At 37.3% G+C, this 17653-nt stretch overlaps 1 protein-coding gene across 1 annotated transcript in view; it reads right to left on the bottom strand.

The window, feature by feature from the left end:
* The window catches only part of LOC121423564, a 31482-nt gene extending 23445 nt beyond the window's left edge, over positions 1-8037 (bottom strand). Inside the window, exon 1 of the mRNA XM_041618926.1 lies at positions 7897-8037. The gene's annotated coding sequence lies outside the window, so the exon portion shown is untranslated. The remainder of the gene's footprint in view (positions 1-7896) is intronic.
* Positions 8038-17653: the final 9616 nt, after the last annotated feature.

The raw sequence follows: 17653 nt of genomic DNA, 5'->3' as shown, positions 1-17653 counted from the left end.
TATGTCACTCAAAGTCTATCCATGTTCCAGTTTATTAAAATACAACGCATGTTTTGTATATTTTTATTGTGACAAATGAAAAATGCGAACATAAAAAGTCGGATTGGCATTGGATAATGCTCCTTGACTACCTTTAGTTTTGTATTTCTATTATGACACAATAATCTGGATTATCAATTCCGGGCCTAGCTAGGCTAGTATATCCCATTATAAAACGTGCTCAAAGCTTTCAGAATAATTAAGCCCATAATTGAAACCTTTCATTTAATTATGGAATTAAGTCTCGCTTGCAAAGTGCACATATCTCTGTGACCCTGAGAATTAATGTTTGACGTTGGTTAATAATCAGGGAAATTTATGGCGGATGAGTATCAGTGCATGAAAAGATATATCCAGACCTACTACTCAAATAATAACTTACACCTTTCTTAAATAATCAAAAGTATAAAATTTTGACGACAATCAAATAATTTTCAAAAGAAAAAACATCTTTCGCTATCAACTCCATTTATGAGAGGGGAAGATTCATGATTCTCCGCATGTAAAGCTTTATAATGAACGTATCAAGTGAGGTTGTGTCTATAGATGGTTATTACCAGTACTGGTGCATGTTTCATAAAGCTGTTTGTAAGTTAAGAGCGAATTTAAGAATGACTGGTGACCCTTTCTTGTGGTAAATGGTATATTGAATTGGTGATAGTTTAGCGCGTAAGAAGGGTTCACCAGTCGTTTTTAAAGTCACTCTTAAAGTCGCTATTAAAGTAACTTACGAACAGCTTTATGAAACGGCACCCATGCAGTAGTTTCAGTAAAAAACAATACGACAATTCTTGACAATGCATTATGACGTACCTAGCAAGGGCTGCATCTTCTTTTTGTTTTTACTTATTCTTTGATGTTTAGTTTTATTTTTTTTTCTTTTTTAGAGCAAACGAACACAGAAAACCCGATTGTCTAAACCTCGCTGCTCCAACAAAATCTATAGCATGGAAATGCTGTCAGTCATTGTAATATCAAGATAGCTGCTTTGGAAACTATAACCTACTCTGCTTATTTCTCACACTCTTAAAATAGTTGGGCAAAAATGCCTAACTTTTTACCAACCCTTGGCAACATATTTTCCACACAGCAATTGGCTAAAACTTGTCCAAATTGGGTAATAAAAACTAATAATTGGGTAAGTGATTCGCTTAATTGGATAATAATTGCCCACAACATATATATATATATATATATATATATATATATATATATATATAATATATATATATATATATATGTACATTACCTAACACAATGGACAGTTTGCATTGTATGTCGCTTAGCATTTTAAGTGTGCATCCTTCAAATCACCATCAAAGCATACGTGAGAGAAGTATTATGGGTCAAGTCTATCTCTCCAGACAGACATTATTGTATTCATTAATTTATCATCCATACATCACACTTGTCATTCTTACTATTTGGGTAATTTTTCTTCTCTCCTTATACCCCCTCCCACTCTGTAATTTCCTTTTGGTAATCCCTTACTTTCCTAAGCGGATTACATAAAGTATAAAAATCAAGAAAAATTGAAGTTCAGAATTGAAATCCTCGATGGATTGACGACAATATTATGTTAATAAGTTAGTAAAGATTTTTTTAAAAACGAATTGATCTAAATACTTAGATCTATTTACGAAATAATGGTTGCTACCCGGAGTGTTTGTCATCATAATACCAACATGTACATAAAGATTTTAGAAAACAGTCCTCCATTGCTTTGAAGCATGATTCCATCCTTTAAAGCGAGGGTACCTTGCTAAAAATGTCCAGTATCTCTCAAGTAATGGGTCTATGATTCGATACAGAGGCTGCATGGAAAAGAAGATATCCAATACTCCTAATGTAATTGGAAATATATTTTTTCCTATCGAAGCCAGAAAGAACCCGGGAACATGAATCATTTATGAAGGAAATGATGTTTCATGGGAGACAATTGTACCCATGTGGTATAAGTGAGCCTATGGTTTTCGTCTTCACTGCATGTGATCCTCTACATATTGCATGGAAGTTTACATAGCTGAAATTACTATTTGTTTTGAGGCGGTACGTGATATCGTGTGTCACATTTATAATTTAGGAAAGATTGGAGAAAGTGCTGGAGTACGAGGAGCAGAGGGAATTGACGATAGTTACCCGCAAAAAGATCGCTACTGCCTTGGATACAGTTGTGGCTTTTGCGACCTTCTTGCGACAAGAATGCATGACAAGCCGAAGAGGTAGAAAATGAAGTATTGTGGAGCAGAAAGATGACAGGACATGAAGAAGCAGAAGTGCTAGAAAGGTGACACCAATTTAGTTAGGAATACAAATTGGCACGCCCTGGAATGTGCATGGGTGTGCATGTGTGTGATTAGAGGCACAATAAAAATGAGCCCCAAACAATAAGTGGCCCGAATATTCAGACTTTTTCAGATGAAAATAAAACTGTGATATAGATTGCGACAGAATTTGATAACAAATATCATTTTTTACTCAATTTCCTTTTGTTTTGTTTTTCTCATTTGTTTTTTCTTGGTGGTGGAATTTTTTGGGACCCAGTGCCCCAAGTCCCCACCTCATTTTATGCCAATGCGTGTGACTGAGTCAGGGAAAGAGAGGATATTACTTGTAATAGTGATATCCAGAATTTTATCAAGGCGCTAGTTTCCACTATATACCCTGGGTTCAGCTGGCCACCTTCTCGTTGCACAAATTTCAAGGAATTAATATTTCGGCCAGGTACCTGGTTGCTACAACTGAGTGAAGTGCACAATATATTTCGATATGTAGGGTGAGAGATATGTTACATATAGTATAGATAGTATAATTAAAAAAAAAAGAAATTGAGGAATGATTGAAATAAATAAAGAGAGAAGGAGGGAGAAGTCAAGAGAGCACATGACAGGGAGGAGATTGAATGGACACAGTGGGATGGTCTGAAAGAATAAGGTTGGTTGACATTTTATGAGCGAAGGGAGTGGGTGCATAATATTGTGAAAATAAAACTGAAACGGGAACAAGTCCGCGTTACGATTCCTCTTAAATCAAATGCCTTCCGACGCCGAACTGATTCAATTGACATTTTGTCCATTTAATTTGTGTCGAGCAATTTCGTTCGAACAATTACCGACGAGGCGTGAGTATAGCATCGGATACCATGACGACCAATGTATCATTTTTTTAAAACCCGCATTTTCCGTCAGAATTATCAACTCTCCATTATGCATCGGAAAAAAGAATACTAATTCCCTTCAATATTTTGCTATGGCATAATGCTGTAAACTCTACTTTGTACCCTATCGAAAAAATAATTAGTGAGAAACAAGAGTCACTCTTATCTTCTCTAAAGGGCAAATGGATAATTCTTAATGTTAAAATTAATATAATGGTCAATATCATAATTTAATAAATAACGATTAGATAAATAGAATGGTTTAGCATAAAACATACATAATGCAGATTAGTTCAGAAATACAAAAAAAATCAATTCAGGCATATACCTGAACATTGTCCTTAGAGTGTGGTGGAAATGGCTCTGTAATATGCTGGCAAACCGACACCTTTAAAAAGACACACTCCCACTTGTATTCTTGTCAAACTGAAACATTTAATCATGACTAATACATGGTCATAAGTCTAGCAGCGTATATTGACCCCATGAAACTCGCATTCAAAGACGAGTATTTTTACCACTGTGCTTTGCCATTAGATTTAGATCTCTACTCATTTATACTCACTCACATGCACACACATACCCTCACCCCCCACACACAACATCTCTTACACACACACACGCACCCCTCAAATACACGGTCCCACAGACACACCCTCACCCCACACACAACCTCACACACACACCCTCACACAACCTCACACACACACACCCTCACACAACCACGCAAACACACACACACACACGCATTCCTCAAATACGCGGTCCCACAGACACACCCTCACCCCCACACACAACCTCACACACACACGCATCCCTTAAATACAAGGTCCCACAGACACACACACTCACACACCCTTTCATATGCTAGAATTCGTAAAGACCCACGCCCTTTCGACTTGCTGAAATGATATCTTTAAGACAGTACTGAAAAGGTAATGAAATGTCTATGATGTAGTTAGAAGTTTGGTGGTACAGTATTTACAGCAAATTTCTTAGATGGGCATGAATAATGGTGAATAGGTAAGAAAACAAAAAGCCCCATTACATGCAAATGACTCCTATACCCTACATGTGCAGTGTTTAAATGATATCAGGACGAGCATAGTGTGTCATCTTGAGAAATTAACGTTGGAACCGTGTAGTTCATTTACTTAGGATATAATTTACAAAGCTGTAATGTTGTCAAATGTGATGTACAACGCGTCGTTATCGTTAGGTCTACTAACTAATTTGAATTTCTCGTGTCAGAAACCACAGCATCCGAGTTCTTTAATAGAGCTTTAATTTGTGTACCTTATTAATCAGATACAACTGAAAGGAATGAGGCAGGCCTCGAAGATGAAAGAGGGGCAAGTGCAGGGGGGGAATACTAAGATGAATATTGGTTATGATATTATTTGAAAGGTTTATTATAAAATAAAAGAAACAGTAATATCCCGCCCTAGATGATTATAATGTAGGCCTGGTAAAGGAAGTGGATTTCTCCCAAAATGCAAAAAAGGTGATTTAAAGGGGACAAAAGGAACAGAAAAATTATAGCAAGAACGGTGAAATTAAAGTAGTATATGAATGCAATTAATTATAGTAAGTCAACGAAGTTCTTTCTAAGAATTGACAGCTCTAGCACTCCTTGCTTACGATGGTTCATACCTTAACCATGCAACTTGGCGCGCTCAATAAGATTTTTTCACAACGTATTAGCAAATTATGATATTTTGCAAGAGATACGGTGTTAGCTAATGTTGGTAAACAAGCGGCGTGTACTACACATATTGTCGTTTCTCTTCCTTTTAAAGAAATCTTACCCCTCTCGTTTCACCCCTCCCCCTCAACGTGGCTTATCAAGGCAGACGACAAAATAGTTAATACAGAATGTCAAATACGTTTTACCTGTTGAAAGTTGATGAACAATATTAATGGAAAGAGAGAGAGGAGGGGGGGGAGGGGGGTTGGAGACAGACAGACAGGTTAGATTAAGAATGAAATTAGGCCCCACTTAATTATCATGGAGGAATCGATTAAGGAAGGTTTTTGCCGAATACATGAAATACTAATATCAATAATAATAAAAACAAAACAGAGTTTGGAATATATGAAAAATTTATTTGCCCAAACAAAGTAGGGGCGCCGGTCCATTCTCACATCGTACATACCTAAGTATTAATCCGTACGAGAAAGGGGCTGGATCATGAGTGCAATGTAGTTTTAAAGTCATTATCACGATTTGGAACGTGTCACATTATAGGATGCAACCTGCTCATACTAAGTTTATGACCGGTAGAGGACGACATAAAGGCTTTTATTTTGATTAATGGTCTTCGGATATGATCGAGGAGCATCCTGCATGATTACAGAATCGGTATCAGAATAATGATTTGCCTCAACCGAATATTATAAAAGAGGATTGGTGGGTCCGACACATCATTGCATTAAACAGAACGACTCTCTTGATAATGAAAAGTAAAAAAAAAATATATAGCGGCGTACATTGATTACCATTACCAATCGTCCTCCTTCTCATACTGTTATCGCCCTCTTATCTTAATTCCCAAGATCTTCTTCTAAAGACATCTCCCGAACAGCACTCATTTCGCAAGAATCCATTAAAATTACATCCGATATCGGTTCCTTTGCAAACTGAAAATATCGGAAATATCAGATGACATTTTCATGGAGAGCTCAACAACTTACATCGTGTAAGTTCTATACCAAATAATAAAGAAAACCCACGAAAACAAGACAAATATTTTGTTTTTGAAATGTTGTTTGCAATATTGAAATAGAAGACTATAGTCTATTTGCCTCTGGAATATCCAGGTACCATTTTCAAATGTTTTAATATGTAAATATACACCAACAGATCGTGCTCTAGACACATTTTTTGTATACAAAGAATATTTCCCTATAAGATAATATATGTATGAAAAATACAATTTTACCCTTTTTAGAGCAATTACAGCAATCTTCGTGAAATAAATAGATAATGTGGTAGATAGACACCTTACGAAATGCTTCTAGTGAAGTTCGGCTGTTTAACTTTTAAAGAATAATTCGACTTTTTTCAGAATTTCATCAGAATTTGAGTAAAATTTGAATGAGATAACATCCTGGTATAGACATATATAGTTTAAAGTTTAATGGAAATATGGAAAGAATCTTTAGTAAATACAAAAAACGATAATGTATACAAGATTCACAGTATGTTACAAGAAACGACATTCATTTGATAAGACATAAATATTAAACAAGAAATCTAAACCTTCACGACAAAAAACAACAACAACCAAAGATTGAATTATTGATAAGAAATATTAGAGCATATATAATTAAGTTTTGAATTTTGAAGGTTGCGTTCCTTCTTATTCAGATGTAACAACATGCATGCCTTTTATAACAATTACATGATAACTGAGATTTCCGCAAAAGGTTAAGTAGTTGTTTAGTTGGCGCACTTCTTTGAACTTCTTTGTCAGCTAGAATGAAAATCAATTAATAAACTTATCATGCGGATGTTAATTATACCATTTATCTGAAGTGGCTCAGAGATCATAGAGAGATAATGAGTTGTGTGCATGGGTACAATTCGAAAAGTAGAGTATAGAACAAACGTGAATATCGTTCATCGTGGATAATCGGGGTAGCCGATGGGGTGAGCGATTTTTTTTTATCTGTCCTCACCGGCCAAATAATACTTAACTCATTGCAGACACAAATGCCATCGTGAGGAGGCCGTCCATACACCCGAATTTTTTGGCCATGGAGGTAGCGATTAACAGCCTGACACCGACAGGACGTCTGATACTAATCCCCGAATAATCCTAAGGTGCTCGTGCGATAGCGAGACGATGAAGTGGACATCGTACGATTATTAGTAGATTATCATACGGATATTGTGCGATGTCTGGGTGATCATTGTCGGCCGATATACCTTCCCTCCTGGCATCCTCTTCTGTTGTGTAGTGTACAAATGCGCTGAAAGTTTTAAATGCGAAATGACGCGGTTTATCGCCCGATGCATCTGCGATCACCAACCAATGTCCGGCAGATTTCCAGCCGATGTCAATTACACTAGCCATAACTCAATCATACATCTATGCATACCGCTTGGATAGTGATAAATGTCCGGGCATTGGTTGATAATCGGCCGATGCTGTCCGATGTTTGCTCTCAAGGACTTGACCTCCCGAATGCTAAGCCCAAGGACACCGGTCGATTCACAGCCGGATATCGGACGAAACTTAAATGATGTGTCAAGGATGGGTGGGAAATAAGAAAGATCCTTTGTCCAGTAACCCCTCCGATGCTACCTGCGAGCCCCGGCCATCTTACGATGACCGCGGTTGTCCGGCCGGTAACCAGTTCAAAATGGCCCCAAAACACATCGAAAGTACTTCATATACCTAATCGGACTGGATTGCCACTGAGATATTACGAAACATCGAACACAATTCACCTCTCCACGGGAGTATCCGCAGCATTAAGCAGTTTCGTAGAAAGTTATGGTTGCTTATGTTTTTATTTCAAGTTATCAAGTAAATGTGAAAAATCTTTACAATTATATAAAAAAGGGAAGATATACGATTAGTCCACGTCGAGGAGAATTTTAACATTTCAAAAGATGAATATTCGGCAGATGAATGTTATTCATTGAACATTGATGTGGCTGGAAGGAAGATAATAAGACAATAGAAACTTACCTTAGCAATGATGTGCGGTACTTCAATGTGACTATGTTTCGCTGCTGGTGCGCCAAATATTCTTCTGACGAGGGATTTGTCGATGTTCGGTTTTTAAGTCGCCACTATACTATTTTGTCTGTGAACGATTCGAGAACCGGTACGATGTGTGAACCGAAGTATCTGCAAACAGGTATTGTGTGTTTAGCAAACATCCAATCGAGTGGGTAAGAGTGGAGAGGAAAGCTGGAGGATAGCGAGAAGTATGAGGTAGATACCAAGGTGTACGGTAGGCAACAATACAAATATCAATATCTGCTTCTCTATGATATATTCATTCATATTAAAAATAAAATTGTATAACTGTACCAGGCCAATCTTTACTCCCGTCCTCTGTCCTCACTCTCCCTATCTAACGCTCTCTATTTTTTTCGTCATTACAGTATTCATCTTAATCTGTTCATGCACGTTGATCGATATAAAGCGACATATCATGGTCCAGATGATATTATTATTATTCATTATTATTTATTACTATTATCATTATTATTAATATTAATCATTATTTTTATTATCATAATTGTCATTGTTGTTATTATTATTATTGCCATTATCATGCATAGGCTAAATCCCCATTCAAACATTCAAAATGTTGAATTGAACATATAAAGAAAAAAATTAAAATGGTTTTGCCTTATTCACAAAACATCGATTTTCAATATTTCATTAGAATTTATTTGTTTGCAAGGACTTGACCCGTAGAAAATTCCATAGATCTTTATTTCTTAAAGGTAATTATTCCAAGCAATCTAGGTCAAATGAGTAAACGCGATAGAGAATGGGGAGTCTCATTTTTTTAAAGGTCAAGTCCACCCCAGAAAATTTTTGATTTTTAATCAATAGAGAAAAACCAAACAAGCACAACGCTGACATCTCATCAAAATCGTATGTAAAATTTCTTATTTAAAGTTTCGCCTAATTTTCATAAAACGGTTACATGGACAACTCAGTGACATGCAAATTAGAGAGTTGATGATGTCTCTCGTTCACAATTTTTTTTATTGTTTGAATTATACAATATTTAATTTTTTCAGATCTGAATACTGAACAAAAAAATGTTAAATGGGAAACCACATATTCAGGTAGGAAAAAACGTTTGTTTGACATGACAATGAAAAATATTTCATGTAGTGAAATACGACAGAAATAGTGAGTGGGTGAGACCATCAGGGCTATGGGAAAGATTTATTTTTTCATTTTTTTTGCTGATGTATAGCAAAATAAAGGGTTTCATAACAAAGTGAATGTTATTTTGGTTACATTTTCCCATTTTTTAACACCTAACAGAATTCCAGGGGGTGTTGCCCGCGGAAAAATATATTTAATTTATTAGTCCCCTCATTTGCATACCGACCACCCGATTTTAATGAAATTTTCAAATTTATGCTTCTTGATGAATTTTTTAATGGGGTGGGCTTGTCCTTAATCGTTTAGATTGTTTTTAATATTATTTATGTTCATTGAATACATTCCTTTTTCACCCAAACCCACCTCTTTCCCTCTCCCCCTCTCTCTAACATATACACACACTCTCTCTCTTCTTTTCTCTCTCCTTTAGAGGATAGTCCTATAATATCCGTTGTGATATATGTGCTTAATATCTCGTTCGTCTAATAAATTATACAATGCGTTGATTAGGAGATGGTGCATTTTGTTTGGAGCAAACAAACAGTGGAAAGATACCATACCTCAATTCCCTTCTCTGCGACAGTGTCTCTATGGCAACACTTAGGGATATGCGCCTGGCATATTATTGGACAGCAGAACTATTACAGCATAGACTCCTTTTCGCTGATAGGACCCTTTCCATTCTTTTCCCCAAAGAGCAGCTCACGTTGACCATCTCTTTATACTTTGGTGGCAAACAAGCACCTAGGCATACGCGGGGACATCATGATTGATGTTTGTATTCTCTTGAGCTTCTCCTCAACGACAGCGTTGCAATACTAGTACATTGCACAGGGGCGCTTTGCCCACAACCTCACCACTTCAAGTGCTAAGAGAAATAGTGAGAAAGGGAGACGGAGTTAGGAAGGGGAGAAGGAAAGAAAGGGAGATGTGGGAGGGGAGAAGGAGGGGACGAGAGTGAGTGGGAAAGAGAAGGGGAGGGAGGGTGGGGAAGGTGGGTGCATGAGTTTGCGTGCGTGTGAATGTGCGTTGTGTATGTTGGTAGGGGTATGTGAAAGGGTGTAAGGGTGGGTATGTGTGTACTAATGCGCGTTTGGATTGGTATGTGTGGTGTGGGTGAACCTGATGAACCATCCATGCATATATTTCATTCAATTATTCATTTTAGTTTTGATTAAAGATCTGTACTTTTTCATATAATTCTACAAAGAAAAAAATAAGTGGATTTCGCATTTTCATTGCGTGTGCAAAGAACCAATTTATAATACTAGCATACTAGCCCTTTAGGCCAGCTGTCTCAAACCAATTCATTTTCGAACAGGTTACAGACATAAATCTTTCACATAACATACCGCCTGAACGATGAATGAGAATGATATCAATTTGAACATGTCGTAATGTTTGAAATCTTTGCTAGCATCACCATCACTACTACTTCTACTACTACTACTACTACTACTACTACTACTACTACTACTACTACTACTACTACTACTACTACTACTGCTGCTGCTGCTGCTGCTACTACTACTACTACTACTACTACTACTACTACTACTACTACTACTACTACTAATACTACTACTACTACTACTAGTATGTGAGACTCTCCCACTTCTACACTTGGCTTCTCAATTCTCTTTATTTTAATAGGTTGATTTTGTGTGATTTGAATATATATTAATTTTGTACTGCAATTCTGAGTTTTATTGAGGCCAAGAATCCAAGCAAATAAAACAGTGCACTACTAGACTTCATCGAGTACAGTTCAATTTTGTTCCTGTGTCTTCAAAGTTAAGTTCCATCTTCTCCTCTCCGTTTGCTTCTGTTTGATGTGTATGATTCAGCTTGTGTTACTTCTACTACTACTGCTACTACTACTACTACTACTACTACTACTACTACTACTACTACTACTACTACTACTACTACTACTACTACTACTACTACTACTACTACTACTACTACTACTACTACTACTACTACTACTACTACCACCACTACTACTACTACTACTACTACTACTACTACTACTACTACTACTACTACTACTACTGCCTTTTCTACTCTATCACTTCTGTTACTAAGCTAGTTATAAATACCACCACTACTGCTGCTGTTGCTGTTACTGCTACTACTTCTATCATTGAATTAACTGCTATGCATTATAAAATCGACACAAGATGGCGCCAAAACACAACACATTTAATCAGAAACCATCTTATCAGTAATGGTGCCGTGAAGGAGTGGTCTAAGGCGCCTGGCTATACATGGAAAGTCCCGAGTTCGATCCCCGGCCGTGGCACCTATGCCCGTGAGCAAGGCATTTAATCTACAATGCTCTTTTATCCTGCTTTCAAATAAATGGAAATGCTACATGCATTATTGGTAACTAGGTATGCACTTGTTTAAAAATAAAAGAAAAAAGAAAAACCAACTTATGGGCTCACATGAGTATTACAGACCCACACTGTAAAACTGTGGTGTTAAAACTGACAACAATTGGTGTTAATAGAGGACCACACCCTGAGGTGTTAAAATAGCAGCCTAGAGATTGAACATAACACCAAAGAGTGTAAATGTAACAACAAAAGGTGTTGTAATAACACCTATAGGTGTAAAACTAACACCACCAATTTAACATCGGTGTAAACCGGTTAACACCACAGTTTTTGCTGTGCACATTCACTCACGTGTTATGTAATAGCTCATCAAAAAATCATTAAAAATCAATTCCTCGATAGATTTTGTTTATTTCATTGACAACAGTCACAATTAACAGTACATTAAGACTTTATTATGGTAATCAGGTACTTGCCCAGCTCAATCAAAAGTTTAATGGCCTGAAATAAGACTAACCATAATTTCGGCCAGTTCATTGCCAGAAAAACAAGAACTGCATTGTGGGTAATAATAATCAAAATGAAATAATAATAATAATAATGTAGTTCTTATATAGCGCATTTCAGGACTCTCAAAGGACTCTCAATGCACTTTACAAAAATGAAAATTATACGACATAAGGAATTACTTAGAATAACAATTATCAACATCAACATAGATCAGTTACATACATGTATGACATAAGTATTGGGAAAGGCCTATTTGAAAGCTTCATTAAAAGGGAATGTTTTAAGTTGTGATTTGAAAAGTTCAGGATTATTTTGTAATCGGAGAGTACTGGGGAGAGAATTCCAAAGGGTTGGGGCACTGTAGGAGAAGGACCTTTCACCATGCGTCTTAGTTCTTAGTCTGGGTACTTGATGGAGTAGTTGAGTTGATGATCTAAGTGTCCAAGAGGGGATGCATGGAGAAACAAGTTCAGAAATATATTGAGGGGCAAGACCATGGACAGCATTTAATGTTATTAGAAGGAATTTGAAGCGAATTTGTGGTTTGATAGGTAGCCAGTGAAGTTCTTTGATGATTGGGGTGATGTGATTGTGTTTCTTGGATCTGGAGACAAGACTTACGGCTGAATTTGGGATTCTTTGGAGCTTTGCTATATCTTTGTCCGGGGTTTCGTACAAGAGACTGTTACAGTTATTAAGAAGGGAAGACACAAAAGCATGAATGAGGATCTCAGTCACATTCTTACTAAGGTATGACCGAATCATTCCAATACGTCTCAGAGCAAATGAGGCCTTGCGACAAACAATGTTTACACTAACTTGTCGGCGCATGTTCACATTCTTATAAAAAATGACACCCAGATCACATACTACAGGGGATGGCAGAACCTGGCCAATCATTGATGTCAAAGGGAGAGCCTCCTGCACTCGTCTGAAAGGAGATGGAACATGATGCAACTCCATTTTGCTGTCTTTAAGTTTCAGATGATTGCTCACCATCCAGTTCCGTACTTCCTGGAGGCATATTTCCAGTCTCCCTACAACATTCTCCCTTTCCGAAGACTTTAAGGAGACGATAAGTTATTTGTCATCAGCGTAAATTATTGTAGAGAAACTGCCTGAATGATGTCCTGAACTGGCGTAGTGTAGCAGATAAAGAAAATCGGACCGATTGCCGATCCTTGAGGCACGCCCCATCGCAGTGGTGTTGAATCTGAGGTGTTGAATGCGCACTTTCTGCTCTCTTCCAGACAGGTAAGACATGAACCTCTGCAATGCTGTACCAGTCACTCGAAATCTGTATTTCAGTCTAGAAAGCAGAATCTCATGGTCGATCGTATCGAAAGCAGCCGCAAGATCAAGTAGGATGAGCAGAGCCTCGATCCCATTGTCTAGGAATTGAAGAAGGTCATTATGTACACGTATAGTAAGGCCGTTTCCACACTGTAGTGTTGACGATACGCTGATTGCCTAGATGGGAGAAGAGAGTTACTAGCCAGATATGATGTAAGCTGCTGACTGACCACACGTTCGATCACTTTCCCAAGTTGCGGGGTGTTTGATATCGGACGAAAGTTCTTCAAGTTCTCAGGATCTAGATTCTGCTTTTTCAGTATCGGTGTAACAACTGCAGATTAGAGTGAAGTTGGAAAACTGCCAGACATGAGACTCTGATTTGCCATATCTGTGATGGCAGGAAGAAGAGTATGAAGGCATCCGCTAAAGACACATGCAGGAACAGGATCAAGTATACAAGTTTTCACTTTCTTAGATTTAATAATCTTGCGAACATCTTTCCTTAAACTTGATGGAATTCTTGAAGTTGACATGCAAAAGAGGATGGTACATGTGACAGATTGACGTTGGTAGTTGATACTCGTAGTTTGGATATCTTGTTGTTGAAGTAGACTGAATATCGTTGATAAAGTTCATCCTTCGATCTGTGGGATGGCAACAATTGATCAGATCGCTCTACTGTTAATTCGTGTACGACTTTGAAAAGCTCCTTGCTGTTGCTACCAGCTATTTTCTCTCGATGGTAGGCACACTTGGCTTTCCTGAGTACACATTGATGATTAGTCAATGAAGCTTTCATCACCTCTTTGTGACAGTTCTGGATTTTCGCCACTTCCTTTCTGCAGAACGCAACTTTCGGCGTCGGGCTTTTAGAGATTCATCATACCATGGGGCATGTGGGCGTAGCTGAATACTCCGAAAAGATATTGGAGCATGCTTGTCAAGGGCGGCTTTTAGAGTAGAGTTATAAGTGTCAACCTTTTGGGCTAGGTCAAGATCGTCGAGGTCTCCAATGTTTGAGGAGTTACCTTCGATATCACGACTGAATTGTTCATAGTCGATGCTACGAAGCTTACAATGGCGAACTTGCTGCCTTGATACAGGTGGACGAGCAAGTGCTGCTGTGAACGTGATTGCCGCATGATCTGATGGCATTGCAGTTAGTATTTCAATGTTGTCAGTCATACCTTCACTTTCTCTGACAATCAAGAGATCCTGTGTACGACCACGTTTATGAGTAGGCTCTGAAATCATCCGCTTGAGACCACCAGATTCAAGAAGGTCTTTTAGAGATCTCGCATCAGCATCCATGTTGTTGTCAGTGTGGATATTGAAATCTCCACAGATGATTAAATTAGTAAATAAGAGGTTGACAGACTCTAGAAGCCTTGAAAACTCAACGAAAAAGAGAGCAGAGTTTTGGCCTCGGACAGGAGGTCTGTAGATAAGAATCGTCGTGAGTGTATCCTGGTCAGATGAAATAATAGATACCTCGAGACATTCAAACGTTACAAATTAGGGATTTCCCTTCTTTGTAGTAAAACTTTTACGTAGAAAAATGCACAGACCACCACCTTCCTTTCCTTTGCGAGGAAGTTTCAGTAGACGATATTGGTAAAGAGTAGTTTGAATGTCTGCCAGGGTAGGGCCGTCCCGAGCATCTACCTTGAGCCAAGCCTCAGTAACGCCTAATATGTCAAGTCGTTCTGTCAGCACAAAGTCACACGTTTCTGCAGGTTTTTTCATTGTTGACTGAGCATTCCAAAAACCAATTTTTGTAGAAATAATAGCTTTATTTTGCGTCAGTGGCATAGTCCTGCAGGCAGAGGGTCGCCGATGTATCTTTCCAATTCTCTTTTCTCGATAGGTAACAATCACATCAATTTGTTTCTGATGTTTCACCCAAGACCATTTGCCCCTTGTAGTTTTTATGGAGCAAATTCCAAGGGACTTCAGATTGTGACATCAAGAGGGAGTTGTAGTTTTCCTGAAGTCTCTCTAATCTTCAGCAGGGCCTCCCGATTGTAATGGCCACTGTCATGGTGTATTTGGGTTACAGCCATTACTATGAGTAACATACAGGCAAGGGGTATAGCAAGATTTCACATCGTTGCATTTTAAACTTGCTATTCAGTCAACTTATCCATGGTCATCATGCATGAAAGGGCTGAAGAAAACATAAAAGGATGTAATTCCCTTAGGTTATTGCAGTGTCCAGATTAGTGCACAATGGGTGACTGGTTTATCCTGCATGAGGGGAAACATGGAGGTAGAAGCCCAGCAATCAAATCCTCAATGATGAAAAATACTTCTATAAATTTCTCATCCAAGCCAAGTCAAAACGTGATGAAATTTGTCTAGTAGGATCAAAGATACATATTACAAGTACATGTAACAATCTAACAAACAATCTCGAAGTACAAATGTAGAAAATAAGTCAATCAATAGAGAGCCAAAAACAGAGTGCAACTACAGCGCATCATACTACAACATCAATACAAAAAGGCAGTCTAGCATCCCCAAAGGGCTTAACTATGAAAGAGTATGAACATAGCATTATCTCTATTGTTTTTCTTTTGATGTACAAACATTTGACCTATTTTTAATGAATTATTTTAATCAATAAAGTCATGTGATATTTACTTACGCCTGTCAGACATGCTTTGCGCGCAGATGAATTACTCTCATGTGCCCTTATGTGTCCTGCGGTTGAATGAGAAATGAAGAAGATTGATGAAGTAAAGGGATTACAACTGCCTTTGAAAGACACTGATGAAACGATGCAAGAAACGAACCCAATATTCATTTTCATAAAATTATCAACTGAAGCCCGTTGTATATCGACAATTTAAATGTTTTAAGGAGTATTACAACCCCGGATTATAACATAAATTTTACTCAAAAAGACAAATGACTGACCTCGATTAGTATGCTGATTTGTCTATTCAGTTGGCGTTTAAAACAAATTGTTTGTGTGAATATTTCTCATTTAAGCTAAAAAATTTCGCTATATCTGTATTGGTATATCTTATATTTTGTATCTTAGTCTTCATAACCATATTCTTCTAAAGAGTTAGGGCGATCGATCGATAAATCGTGATACGTCATGATTCTTTATAAGCAGATTTGCAACAAGATGGTATATGGAGATGGTATATTTTTAAAGAATAAAATGGAATGCACTTTTGGCTACCATTGTAACCACTGCTTTAAAATTATAATTATCATTAATTTTGTTTTAAATAGTATCATTACTATTATTGTTTTAAATATGGGTAACATTCGTAATTGCGAAGGTTTGTTATTCCGAAGGTTTGTAATTCCGAAGATTCGTCATTCCGAAGGTTCGTTAATCCGAAAACAAAATAAGATTCGTTTATCCAAAGGTTCTTTAGTCCGAAAATGAAATAAGGTTCATTCTTCCGAAAATAAAATTAATCAATTTTTTTAAACCAAAATAGTGTTGTAATAAATAAATAACAGGATAGTAATAGTTTCAACGAAGGAATATACCTAATGAGTATGTTGGGGTTAAAGCATGTATTGCATTAAGAGTTGGCGCTTGGATCAAAAATCTTAATTTTCATTTTGTCTCATAAATATCGAGCGAATGGATTAAGAATGTCGGGGACTGTGATTTGATGATATGTGAATAACCTCAAGATAAGGGGATTTTTTTAACGGAGGGTGTAATTTTTAACAGCAATTACTGGTCATGATAAAAAAATCCCTTTGGGTAGAAAGTGTTTTTTCACAAGGAAAATATGTTTTTTTTTCGAAATGAAAATAATGTGGCCTTTTCCGAAATTAAATACTCTTTTTGAAGTAAATAATTATACAATTCAAGTTAGAAAATCTTTTTTTTTGCTCGCGCTCACCTCAGTTATCATGCAGTAAGGTACTCATATATTTTCTTGTTATAAAAATGCTTCGTGCTCGCATTAATTCTTTGGTTAGATACAAATATTTTTCATGATTATGAGAATTACTAGGAATGCTTAATTTTCATTTCTTAATGTCCAAAAGTTTGAACTGGCGATTAGAGCTCGCAACACCTTGCCTTTTTTTAAACAGTATGACTTTATTAGCCCGATACGAGCTAAAACCATTCGCTCTCGTAACAGTTTGGTCTAACTTCCACTTGGTCTAATGTACAAGACTTTGTCAAATATGATTGGTCGGTATAATTGCCAAATCGTCCAATAGCCAAATGGTCTATCCACATTTTCGTCTAAATACCCAATAAATATTTCCAGTCTGTTACAGGAATTGACCAAGTGGTGTTAGACCAATTAGATATTAGACCAAATGGAAATGGAATTAGACCATGTATAGGATGAGGCTAAACGGCCACTAATCGGGTATAGACCAACTGACAATTACCTTTTGGGAGGCTAATATAGAGAAAAGCAGCAGAGCCCGTTGAAAATTCGACTTTTATC

Source organism: Lytechinus variegatus, chromosome 1, assembly GCF_018143015.1.
Source record: "Lytechinus variegatus isolate NC3 chromosome 1, Lvar_3.0, whole genome shotgun sequence".
Classification (NCBI taxonomy): Eukaryota; Metazoa; Echinodermata; class Echinoidea; order Temnopleuroida; family Toxopneustidae; genus Lytechinus; species Lytechinus variegatus.
This window is presented reverse-complemented; position numbering and strand designations above follow the sequence as displayed.